Genomic DNA, 12,626 nt, shown 5'->3' with positions numbered 1-12,626 from the left:
GTTAAAAGGTCGTATAAGCATGAATGATCTGAAGCAGGTTGGCCTTTTTAACCAGTAGTCATTGTCGAGGTCGGTGCGGCATCCGCTGGTGTTGATCGGTTCACGCCAGTTCACGCCGCGTCGGCCACGCCACGCCAAGACGCCACATCTATTAACCCCACCGTTATGATTACGCGATCCCTGGCGATGTCTAATTGGCATTTAATTAAGGTCCATGACATTTTAAGTGAGCTGAAAGAAGGAGTTCTGCGTAAAGCGATGTTTTCAAAGAAATCTGATAAGTTAACGGCATCCCTGAAATTGTTAATATAATTATACAATTTCAACATTTTCTCTCGCACTTTTCAAAACTCATAAGATACAAAGGGAATTGCCTTCCTAGTATAAAAAAACCGACCAAGTGCGAGTTGGACTCGCGCACCGAGGGTTCCGTACTTTTTAGTATTTGTTGTTATAGCGGCAACAGAAATACATCATCTGTGAAAATTTCAACTGTCTAGCTATCACGGTTCATGAGATACAGCCTGGTGACAGACAGACAGACGGACAGCGGAGTCTTAGTAATAGGGTCCCGTTTTTACCCTTTGGGTACGCAACCCTAAAAAAGTAAACAAATAAACGGACATGCCTACCTTCATATACCTACCTATCTATGAAGGTATGCATTTTTTTTTGGCTCGTGCCTCTCTTGCAACGTTTAACCAACAAATTCCATTCCTTTTGTAAATCTTGCGCTTGCTCAGGTCCAGCACACATAAGCAAGAGAGTTAACAACTTTACTCTCTTGTAAAAACAAATAAAAAAGAACTGTATATAGCCAATGGGCGCGGAACACGTGTATACTTTATTTGTAGCGACTATGACGATGACGAAGCATGCGCTGTGGATATGAGGTCCACTCAAGGAATAGGGAATGTTACGCAAAAGTCTTCGTAGGAGGAGCCACTAGCACCTTGAGAGGGTCTACTGCGAAATATGAAAATCGAAATTTCGTTATCTGCCTCTCTATCACTCTTGCATATTCGAACGATAGAGCAGCAAATAACAAAATTTAAATTTTTGCGTTTCGCCGTAGATCCCTGTAAACAAGCCGCCTTGATGCATCAATCCGTCAGATTATGCGTCCCGTTTTTACCCTTTGGGTACGGAACCCTAAAAACCGTATGTTCTTGGAATTTAAAATGCTCTAGTGTAGAAACTTATCATTTTCTGCACAATGACTCACTTTCAGAGCATGAGAAAATTGAGAAATGAACCGACCTGAACCTGACCGTACAGACGGCACATGATCCCAACAAAACTTAGTATAATCATAGAGTCGGGGGGCATGGTGGAAGAATGAATGCGCGAGCCCATGATGCCCCCATACAACGTCTGAGAGGGTGATGCCGCAGGGGATGTTAGTGGGTATTCTCCTCCCCATCCTCTGGTTAGAGGATGTACGGGAGGAGCGAGTCCCATATACTACCAGCCCGGGGGGTGAGATGCGTAAATGCATTTACCCCTGCGTAATAAAAAAAAAAGTATAATCATAGAGTAACTTATACTAGAGCGGTACTGTCATAGTAAATTTTGTAACCCCAGTAAATTCACTGCCATCTGTCGACACACTTTAAAACTATAAATTAAGATTTATAAAAATACGATAAAATGTATTAGATATGGATAAATGATTTTTTTTATTTGCAATTATTATTTTTATGATTTTGACTCATGTTCTTTCAGTGATATGCGTTAAAATTGTTAAATAACAAACGAAACCGTCAACGCCATCTATACGACAGTAGGCCAAAGCTAGTAGCGCCCTCTGAACGAGAATCAAATCTTCTTGATTTTCGAGCCACGTTTTTTCCTTAGACTGTATCCATCTATTACGGAGTTATATCTATCTTTGGTATAATGGAGGATATAATAAGATAGAGCGGTACTGTCATAGTAGATTTTGTGACCACAGTAAATTCACTGCCATCTATCGACACACTTTAAAACTAAAAATGAAGATTTATAAAAATACGATAAAATGTATTTAAATATGGATAAATTTTTTATTTATTTGCATTAATTATTTTAATGATTTTGACCCATGTTCTTTCACTAATATGCGTTAAAATTGTTAAATAACAAACGAAACCGTCAACGCCATCTATACGACAGTATGCCAAAGCTAGTAGCGCCCTCTGATCGAGAATCAAATTGCCTTGATTTTCGAGGCTCGTTTTTCCCTTAGACTGTATCCATCTATTACAGAGTTATATCTATCTTTGCTTATACTAAGTTTTTAGGACACCCGATATAGACGGTAAAAGCGCCTGTTATCATTTTGCTCACCAGCCCCGCTGCTGACTGTATGTTGTAAATTTTATTTCTCTGTAATAATTGAGATGTCCATACCATATCAAAATGTACCTTTTGTAGAAACACCACAGTTCTATTTTAGGACAATGAATTTAGTGTTGGTTGGTAAGTTGGAATAAATAAAACAAACATTTCGGCGGTTTGTATAATGTTTTAACTATTACAGAATATTTTCTTTACAATAATTTCTTTGTATAACAAGGACAATAAAATTACTTGTGTTCAATAAAATAAAATGCAACACATGAGAAAATTTGTCAAAAATATGACAAAAATATTTTTACAAAACAATTTTATTTGAAAGCCTTGGGGCTGAAAAACTATAGCTATTAATTAGAGATTTACGTACATTTACAATACTTTACAATATTAACATTATACACAATTGGCTCAATACCAATAACTTCCGATTTTCACGAAATAATTTTGCACTTTATTTATATGAACATCAAAATAAATGTTAAGTACATTTTAATTTCACAAATTATTACGTTACACCTATAACAATTTGAAGAGAACTCACAGCCAGTCTGCACCTTTCGCTTGTCGACAAAGGCCGCCAACTCAACATATCGAATTTCTAAAATATCATTTTGATTACATGTAGCAGAACTGTAGGCTATTCTAGATTGCATTTAGAAATTATTTTATTTCGTGAGTGTAGGTAATACGCCTAAATTCTGGAAGATGGGATTAGAATATAGAATAGTGAAAAATCCTGATTCTTTTTATGGATCTTGTACTTCTGGAGAGGTGATTTGAGGACAAGCGGCAAAGGAACAAACAATAGGCTGTGACGATAATACCTTGCACAATTATAATAATGAGCAAAAATTTAATACAAACGGCAGTTTCAAGTTCTCTTTAAGGCCGCGAGGCTTAAAAGCCTCCTTAAATTCTAAAGCATCAAACACCGGATCTTTCAACGGCCGCCCGGCTTTAGCACCAATAAACAGCAGCTTGATAGATAACAAGAAAGTTTTGATAAATCTAATTTCTTTATTGCAGCTGGATGGTGAAATTGTTAAGGGCGCTTATGTGGATTTTGTGGTCGTTGGAGCTTGTTCTGTTACTGTTCCCTTGGTTTAAGTGGATACTCTGCCGTGATTTACTTCAGATATTCGGAAGATAAAGTAGCCAAGCTTTGTTCCCACCACATCACGCGGCAGCGGTCAACGACCATGTGTGAGAGTGAGCCATGATTTTTTGCTCGCTTCCACTTATCATCTCGTCGCCGCGCAGTCGTGGGGGGGGGGGGGGGGGGGGCTGAGAGCATCCAGTAAAGGGAAACTTCAGGGTGGACACGCGACCGCGGCGCGCACTCCCTGCGCACGAGAGGGCGCGCAGCAGGACGGTTCCACCATTGGGCTGTCGCCAGTAGTTACTACCATACGATCCTGCAGTGGGCAGTGAACTCTATGCCATTGGCATAAAGATCACCGCCGTCTGAGCGTAGAAAAGGAACTAACTAGAAAGAGCCCCCCATCTTTATCACGTCACCTAAATGAGCGCTAGACTGACGGAAAGACAATAGCTACCTCTCGTCAACTTTGCGCTCGAATACAGCTGTGAAAACCTTTCGCCACAACGACATGGCGTTCGATCAGACTCTGATCGAAGTCGTCAATGTTTTTTTTTTCTCTTTTTGTTATTTTTATGGCGTTTTTATTTATTTTTTTGTTTTTTTTATATTTTTTTGTTTTTATTTATTTTTTTCTGATGTCGGCTTCATCAAGTTATTATATCTTTTCAAAAATTAAACAGTTTTGAGACACTTTTTAATATTATTCTAATCAGTATTCTTAGACATATAAGTATAAGTTGTTTTAAAATTATTTATTGTACTTTTATATTCAGCGCGGCAGAGTGCCAATGTAAAATCGATATAAAACTTATACATAACGCTATAAAATTGCCTGGCGATTATTTACAAAAAGTAAAGAGCTCGAGTGGAGTGCGGCGGCTGGAGTGTACCGCCGTTTCCTTTTACGTCGAGAAACTACAACGTCTCGCTCGTGCATGACAGGATATGCAAGAATGTTTTTATTACTTACAAATTATTAAAATCTTAACATTCTGTCATTAGCCACCGACAGCGAAGGCCATTGAGCAAAAGGTAACCCCGACGCGAGCGCGGGCGCGGGCATCGCATATAGGTACTACGCGCGACGCCAGACATACGGACTAGCAAACAATACTAATATAATACTTTGCAATAAACTTTGAAGCGACAACTTTTATAATATGAAACTGTAAAACATTTAATATCGAATGACTAATATCGACTTCATCTAAGTAAAATTCAATAATGCTTAACAGAATTGCATAAATTTTGTAATTCATTAACAACTTTACGTTGCGAGCGCCAACGACACTTGCAGTAGGCACCGACGAACTATGAACTATTAGTTTATGTAGCACAAATCCCTAACGATAGTGAAGGTAACAGTGTCATTGTTACTTTGAAAGATATGCCCGTTCTTAATTTAACCTCATTCTGACGTAGGAATTCGAGATCTAGCATTATATTTGAGTTCTTAATCTAGGCACCTATATAACAGCAAGCGAGGCCGCGGCTTTGGCCTATACAATAAGGCAACATAACAATATAATAGCACCCATTACTTTATATCATAAACATTACAAATAAATTAGATAGGTAACTGGTTCCGTGGTGAGCGGAATATTTTTGGCTTGTGGCATAACACTAGCACCACAATATAGCATCATAGCACGACTTCTGTCTTTAACAATAACGCAGAGAAAAATATTGTATGAACCACCTAAAATATGTACTATGGACCTTCTCAAACAAATCCTAAAACGTAGTAATACCGAATTTTCAAAATATGAGATTCTTATTTATTTACTATCTCTTTGGTACTGCAAATTTGGTGTTAAAAATCTAACGTCTTCGAAATCCGATAATTCTGGAAATCTGGTATTTAGGGAATCTGGCGTTGTAGGAACAAGTGTAGTCATCTTTGGATATTTTCTGTGCGTTATTGTTAAAGACTGACAATATTAGGTCAGTCGCCAGCGGCAAGAGCGCTCGCGCCGGGCTCCACATCATTTTTTTATTACATATTTTTGTCATTTACTCTTTACACACCATAAAAGTATATTTACACAAAATGTACATAATCTTTAAACATTCATTTTTTTGTAATAATAGTCAATAACGACGGAGCGATGTCTGTGATGTCTAGAGTCCCGGCGAACGGTCGCACCCTACACGTCACAATCAACGAACGCATTTCATATATATGAATTTTTTCTTCATCTTTCTCCTTTCTTACTATGTACACATTAAATAACTTACATATAAACAATATAAATATTAAAAATAATAGGACGCGTAGTGAGGCAGCATCGTTGCGCGAAGAGCCGAGCGACAATTCGAGAATATTCGCAACAATTAATCCTCAGTCTCGTGTAGCCCGGCGGCAAAGGGTGCGTTTCGGCGTACATTGTTGGCCGACATACAAACATGCAAGTATCGCCGGCGGCCACCGACGGTTTCCAAATGCAAGCGCCACGACCCCGCTCTGCGGCTTCAAAACCTCCGATATGTAATACAGGCGGGAGCTGAAGTGGGGATTGCATTTGGAAACTGAAGTTCGCATCTTAATAACTTAATTATGATTTAAAATAAAGTTACAGACAATGGCACTATGGAATGTAAACATATAATTTTTCATAGTGGCATTCGCTCTATCTTAATTAAAATGTATATAATTTGTTATAGTACGTGTAAATTCAACAGCGCGGCGCGTTCGCTCTAGGAGGCGACGTCCGCTAGCGCGGGATCCGTCCTTACCGCTATCAGTAACAACACTACCTTACAACATATTTTTAAGGGAATCAGTCGCATATCACAGCCTGTGAAATTCCTAACTCGTTATGTTTTATTCGCGGCTCAATTCGGACAGACTGGCACCCTCCGGTTAGTTTACTAGTGTCAACAACGGTATACGATAACAATAAATACTGGACTAGAGCGCCGCGGGGCGACGTAAGAGCACTTGTCACGCGCGGGGCGTCAGTGGTTCACTACTCGCACTCGTACACTACACAACATACTCAAAATAGGAATGCACTGTTCCGCGTCAATAAAGTCTTGGCAAACATCGAGTACCAGCCTCCATAAAATGTTCTGCAACAAAAAAAAAACATTTATTTATATATCATCAGTAAATTTGTGTAAATTTGCTCTACTTTTTAGCTACTGGCAAACTCACTATCTCATATGAACAACATAAAAACAAACTTAATATCAACTTATACATATATATATATATATATATATATATATAAACATTAATATACAGGGTGTCCTTAGCCATTGGACAAAGCCGAAATGTACGTATACATTAGGGTATTTAGAATCAGTATACCAAGTATCATAACAACCTGTGTAGCGGTTACGAAGAAATTAACAAATTACGATTTCAAAATATTTAGATCAGTACGGTTTTTACTCACTATCATTTTTAGTCGCTTTTGGCGACATGTTTCGGATTCTTTGGGTCTTTGGGAATCCTTCCTCAGGCACGAGTGTCAGCGGCGGTTGTCCGTCGTGCAATGCCCGCGCCGCCCGCCTCGTCGCTCGTTGCGCACGCGCTGATGGGGCGGGGGAGGGGGGCGCGGGGCAGTCCGCAGATGGAGTCGTCAAGTGAAGGTCTGGTAGGGCGGCTGTATCGAACGAAGTCAAGCACACTGCCCTCACTATGTCCCCGCGATCGTCACAACACACTTGCCGCTTGACCCTAGGTATTATAGGCTTCCATGCAGGTGGCAACATCCAGCCTCCGTCCCGATTGAAATTAGGGCGGCGTGCAATTTCAATCGCCTCGCGAATCTTACGCGGCACAAAACATTTCTCCCGTACCAGTAATCTCGCTTTATCGAAACGAATGAAATGGGACGCGCCTATATCGTTCGCGTGTTCTGCCACCGCTGAGTTCCTGGTGTCCATGTTCTTTACGCTGCGTATGTGTTCCGACATTCCTTCCGGTCTCACCGACATACGCCCTACCACAATCGCAAGGTATCTCGTATACCCCCGGGCTCCCCAGCGGGTCCTTGTTCTTTGGAGAGCGCAGCAACTGCCTGACTTTGGTATGGGGACGGAAGATTGTCCTAATGCTAAAACTCCGGCGTAATAGGCGTCCAATTCTATCCGTTATCCCCTTAATAAAAGGCAAGAAGACAGGTGCTCTCTCGACCGTTTGTACTTGCCGTAATGTACCCGTACTTGCTGCTGACTCTGTCTCCAATTGTACCCATTGCTCTCTAATACCTGCCTTACATGCTGCAGCTCCTCTTGCACGTACTGCGGGTCACATAGCCGTAAAGCCCTATTGATGAGCGCGCGTGAAACCGAAGACAAATGTGCGGGGTGATGGTGTGAGTCAGCTTGCAGGTACCGATCAGTGTGTGTGTGGGCTTCCGATAAACTTTATGAGTCAACCGGCCATGCTCGTCCCGCTGCACCAAGACATCCAGAAACGGGAGTGCCCCATTGCACTTCCTCTCAATGGTGAACTTAATCTTGGCATGCCGCGCGTTCAGGTGAACGGGTCCAGATCTTTGTGTGGCACTACAGCAAACACGTCGTCCACATATCGTTTCTAACGGGACGGAGGCTGGATGTTGCCACCTGCATGGGAGCCTATAATACCTAGGGTCAAGCGGCAAGTGTGTTGTGACGATCGCGGGGACATAGTGAGTGCAGTGTGCTTGACTTTGTTCGATACAGCCGCCCTACCAGACCTTCACTTGACGACTCCATCTGCGGACTGCCCCGCGCCCCCCGCAACCGCCCCATCAGCGCGTGCGCAACGAGCGACGAGGCGGGCGGCGCCGGCAGTGCACGACGGACAACCGCCGCGGACACTCGTGCCTGAGGAAGGATTCCCAAAGAATCCGAAACATGTCGCCAAAAGCGACTAAAAATAATAGTGAGTAATAACTGTACTGATCTAAATATTTTGAAATTACGATTTTTTACTTTGGAGCAGCCTGTATGTGTTAATAGCTCCTGAGGTAATAAATAGTATGAAACCTTCTTCGACCTATTTGATTATCTTTTTTATTTATGACATTAATAAGATTCTGACTTATGACAAATGTCATCATTGCCGCATATTTTCGAACAAGTTAACAGCATGTTTCTTTTTGTTGTCGATCATTGGAATTAATTTTTGTTTAAAAATTTTTTTTTTATCTTTTGTTCTAATTTAAAAAAATATTAACGTGAGAGCATTCCTGAGAAGTAACCCTACGTGGAATTTCAGTGTAAGTCCAATGGCTGAGGTAACCCTGTATATATGTTAAACAAGTCTCAGCAGCAAAAACTCACTACTTGTTTCTATCTAGGTACATTTAATGATTGTGTAAAAAAAAAAACATTAAAATATCTCTTTTTCTACTTGTCGATTATAATCTGTGTATTACAACTTCATACACCTTACTCTTTTCAACGTTGGATAATCTATGGCACTTCCGACTCGAGCATAAGAATTTTTTCGATACGGTTTAGTCAACTATAAAAATTTTCGAAATAGAAGAATAGAATAGAATTCATTTATTCATGGTCAACTACATTTCATACAAACGTATTACAAAGAAAAATTATATTTAAAACAACAGGTATATACCTAGTTTACCACGAAATGGTCCCGCCTCAGCATAATGCCATAGAGTAACTTATACTAGAGCGGTACTGTCATAGTAAATTTTGTAACCCCAGTAAATTCACTGCCATCTGTCGACACACTTTAAAACTAAAATTGAAGATTTGTAAAAATACGATAAAATGTATTTAAATATAGATAAATGATTTTTTTTATTTGCATTAATTATTTTGATGATTTTGACCCATGTTCTTTCACTGATATGCGTTAAAATTGTTAAATAACAAACGAAACCGTCAACGCCATCTATACGACTGTAGGCCAAAACTAGTAGCGCCCTCTGAACGAGAATCAAAATTTCTTGATTTTCGAGGCACGATTTTTCCTTAGACTGTATCCATCTATTACGGAGTTATATCTATCTTTGATAATGCTAACCCTAAAGTCAGCGCTGGTCTTCCGGCGAGACCATTTGTGGGCCACGAACGCAACCGTACAACACGGCCTTATCTATCACCGAACGCATCCACTTTGCGGTGACGTCAGCGCCATCTAACCTGCGCTTGCGCTAAAATGTCATGATGACTTATAAGGCCATTTAGGCCATGCCTGCCGCATAAGTGTTGTTAGATAAATTTCCTACTTAATTCATATAATATGTAAGTTTTCGTGAAAATTACAACATACACAAATAACTAAATACATACAACAAATAGAACTTCATACATTTCGATAAAATATTTCTTGTTTAAGGAGACTCGATTCAATGCAAATTAGCCAACGATGGCGTTTCGGACCGTAATTTCGTCGCGGCATCTGTCATATTTCTGTCTACTTAAACACGCTGCTGCGTCGCGTCTGTTTTGCGATTAGTTGGCCAATCATAGCTCGCCGCGGTCAAGAGGACGAAACAAAAGGGATAGCTCAAATTAATTATTTATTTTATGTTGTATAGCAGAAACAATAGCTTCATAAGTCAGAAACGCGCATGTGATACCCTTCATATAGCAACATCCATAGACCAACCACTTTGCGTCTCTTGTTAGTCTCCATAGGCTACGGTGGCCAAAATCGAGAAAAAAAAACTGTCTTAAAATTGAATTTAGCAAGGAGCAGGTACCAGGGCCTCATGAGTTACGAGGAGGTGTCGTTGACCAACCCGCCGGGCCCTGGTGGCCGGGGCGCGTACGAGTATGAAGGTATCTCTCCGCTCGCGTATCTTAGCTGTAAGCGAGTACCTTATGCGTACGAGTGTGTGCGGGTGCGGGTGCTGCGGCCAGGCGGCGGCGAGGCGCGGCGAGGTAGATGTACTCACTATACTCACACACTCTGGGTGGTGGTGGTCGGGCGGGCATCATCGCTCGGGCTGGTACTGGTGGTGCGGGTGCGGGTGCTGCGGCCAGGCGGCGGCGAGGCGCGGCGAGGTAGATGTACTCACTACTCACACACTCTGGGTGGTGGTGGTAGGGCGGGCATCATCGCTCGGGCTGGTACTGGTGGTGCGGGTGCGGGTGCTGCGGCCAGGCGGCGGCGAGGCGCGGCGAGGTAGATGTACTCACTACTCACACACTCTGGGTGGTGGTGGTCGGGCGGGCATCATCGCTCGGGCTGGTACTGGTGGTGCGGGTGCGGGTGCTGCGGCCAGGCGGCGGCGAGGCGCGGCGAGGTAGATGTACTCACTACTCACACACTCTGGGTGGTGGTGGTCGGGCGGGCATCATCGCTCGGGCTGGTACTGGTGGTGCGGGTGCGGGTGCTGCGGCCAGGCGGCGGCGAGGCGCGGCGAGGTAGATGTACTCACTATACTCACACACTCTGGGTGGTGGTGGTCGGGCGGGCATCATCGCTCGGGCTGGTACTGGTGGTGCGGGTGCGGGTACTGCGGCCAGGCGGCGGCGAGGCGCGGCGAGGTAGATGTACTCACTACTCACACACTCTGGGTGGTGGTGGTTGGGCGGGCATCATCGCTCGGGCTGGTACTGGTGGTGCGGGTGCGGGTGCTGCGGCCAGGCGGCGGCGAGGCGCGGCGAGGTAGATGTACTCACTACTCACACACTCTGGGTGGTGGTGGTCGGGCGGGCATCATCGCTCGGGCTGGTACTGGTGGTGCGGGTGCGGGTGCTGCGGCCAGGCGGCGGCGAGGCGCGGCGAGGTAGATGTACTCACTACTCACACACTCTGGGTGGTGGTGGTCGGGCGGGCATCATCGCTCGGGCTGGTACTGGTGGTGCGGGTGCGGGTGCTGCGGCCAGGCGGCGGCGAGGCGCGGCGAGGTAGATGTACTCACTATACTCACACACTCTGGGTGGTGGTGGTCGGACGGGCATCATCGCTCGGGCTGGTACTGGTGGTGCGGGTGCGGGTGCTGCGGCCAGGCGGCGGCGAGGCGCGGCGAGGTAGATGTACTCACTACTCACACACTCTGGGTGGTGGTGGTCGGGCGGGCATCATCGCTCGGGCTGGTACTGGTGGTGCGGGTGCGGGTGCTGCGGCCAGGCGGCGGCGAGGCGCGGCGAGGTAGATGTACTCACTACTCACACACTCTGGGTGGTGGTGGTCGGGCGGGCATCATCGCTCGGGCTGGTACTGGTGGTGCGGGTGCGGGTGCTGCGGCCAGGCGGCGGCGAGGCGCGGCGAGGTAGATGTACTCACTACTCACACACTCTGGGTGGTGGTGGTCGGGCGGGCATCATCGCTCGGGCTGGTACTGGTGGTGCGGGTGCGGGTGCTGCGGCCAGGCGGCGGCGAGGCGCGGCGAGGTAGATGTACTCACTACTCACACACTCTGGGTGGTGGTGGTCGGCCGGGCATCATCGCTCGGGCTGGTACTGGTGGTGCGGGTGCGGGTGCTGCGGCCAGGCGGCGGCGAGGCGCGGCGAGGTAGATGTACTCACTACTCACACACTCTGGGTGGTGGTGGTCGGGCGGGCATCATCGCTCGGGCTGGTACTGGTGGTGCGGGTGCGGGTGCTGCGGCCAGGCGGCGGCGAGGCGCGGCGAGGTAGATGTACTCACTATACTCACACACTCTGGGTGGTGGTGGTCGGGCGGGCATCATCGCTCGGGCTGGTACTGGTGGTGCGGGTGCGGGTGCTGCGGCCAGGCGGCGGCGAGGCGCGGCGAGGTAGATGTACTCACTACTCACACACTCTGGGTGGTGGTGGTCGGGCGGGCATCATCGCTCGGGCTGGTACTGGTGGTGCGGGTGCGGGTGCTGCGGCCAGGCGGCGGCGAGGCGCGGCGAGGTAGATGTACTCACTACTCACACACTCTGGGTGGTGGTGGTCGGGCGGGCATCATCGCTCGGGCTGGTACTGGTGGTGCGGGTGCGGGTGCTGCGGCCAGGCGGCGGCGAGGCGCGGCGAGGTAGATGTACTCACTACTCACACACTCTGGGTGGTGGTGGTCGGGCGGGCATCATCGCTCAGGCTGGTACTGGTGGTGCGGGTGCGGGTGCTGCGGCCAGGCGGCGGCGAGGTAGATGTACTCACTACTCACACACTCTGGGTGGTGGTGGTCGGGCGGGCATCATCGCTCGGGCTGGTACTGGTGGTGCGGGTGCGGGTGCTGCGGCCAGGCGGCGGCGAGGCGCGGCGAGGTAGATGTACTCACTACTCACACACTCTGGGTGGT

General features: G+C 45.8%; 1 long non-coding RNA gene across 1 annotated transcript; it reads right to left on the bottom strand.

The window, feature by feature from the left end:
- Positions 1-2,486: 2,486 nt before the first annotated feature.
- On the bottom strand, positions 2,487-10,418 carry LOC134748952 (uncharacterized). Its single transcript, XR_010128450.1, has 2 exons — positions 10,318-10,418; positions 2,487-6,511 (listed from the first exon to the last, which is right to left on the bottom strand). It is a non-coding gene; the product is annotated as an uncharacterized LOC134748952 (long non-coding RNA).
- Positions 10,419-12,626: the final 2,208 nt, after the last annotated feature.

The sequence above is a fragment of the Cydia strobilella genome, chromosome 17 (assembly GCF_947568885.1).
Source record: "Cydia strobilella chromosome 17, ilCydStro3.1, whole genome shotgun sequence".
NCBI lineage: Eukaryota > Metazoa > Arthropoda > Insecta > Lepidoptera > Tortricidae > Cydia > Cydia strobilella.
The sequence above is the reverse complement of the archived record's forward strand: the minus strand, read 5'-3'. Positions and strand labels throughout refer to the sequence as shown.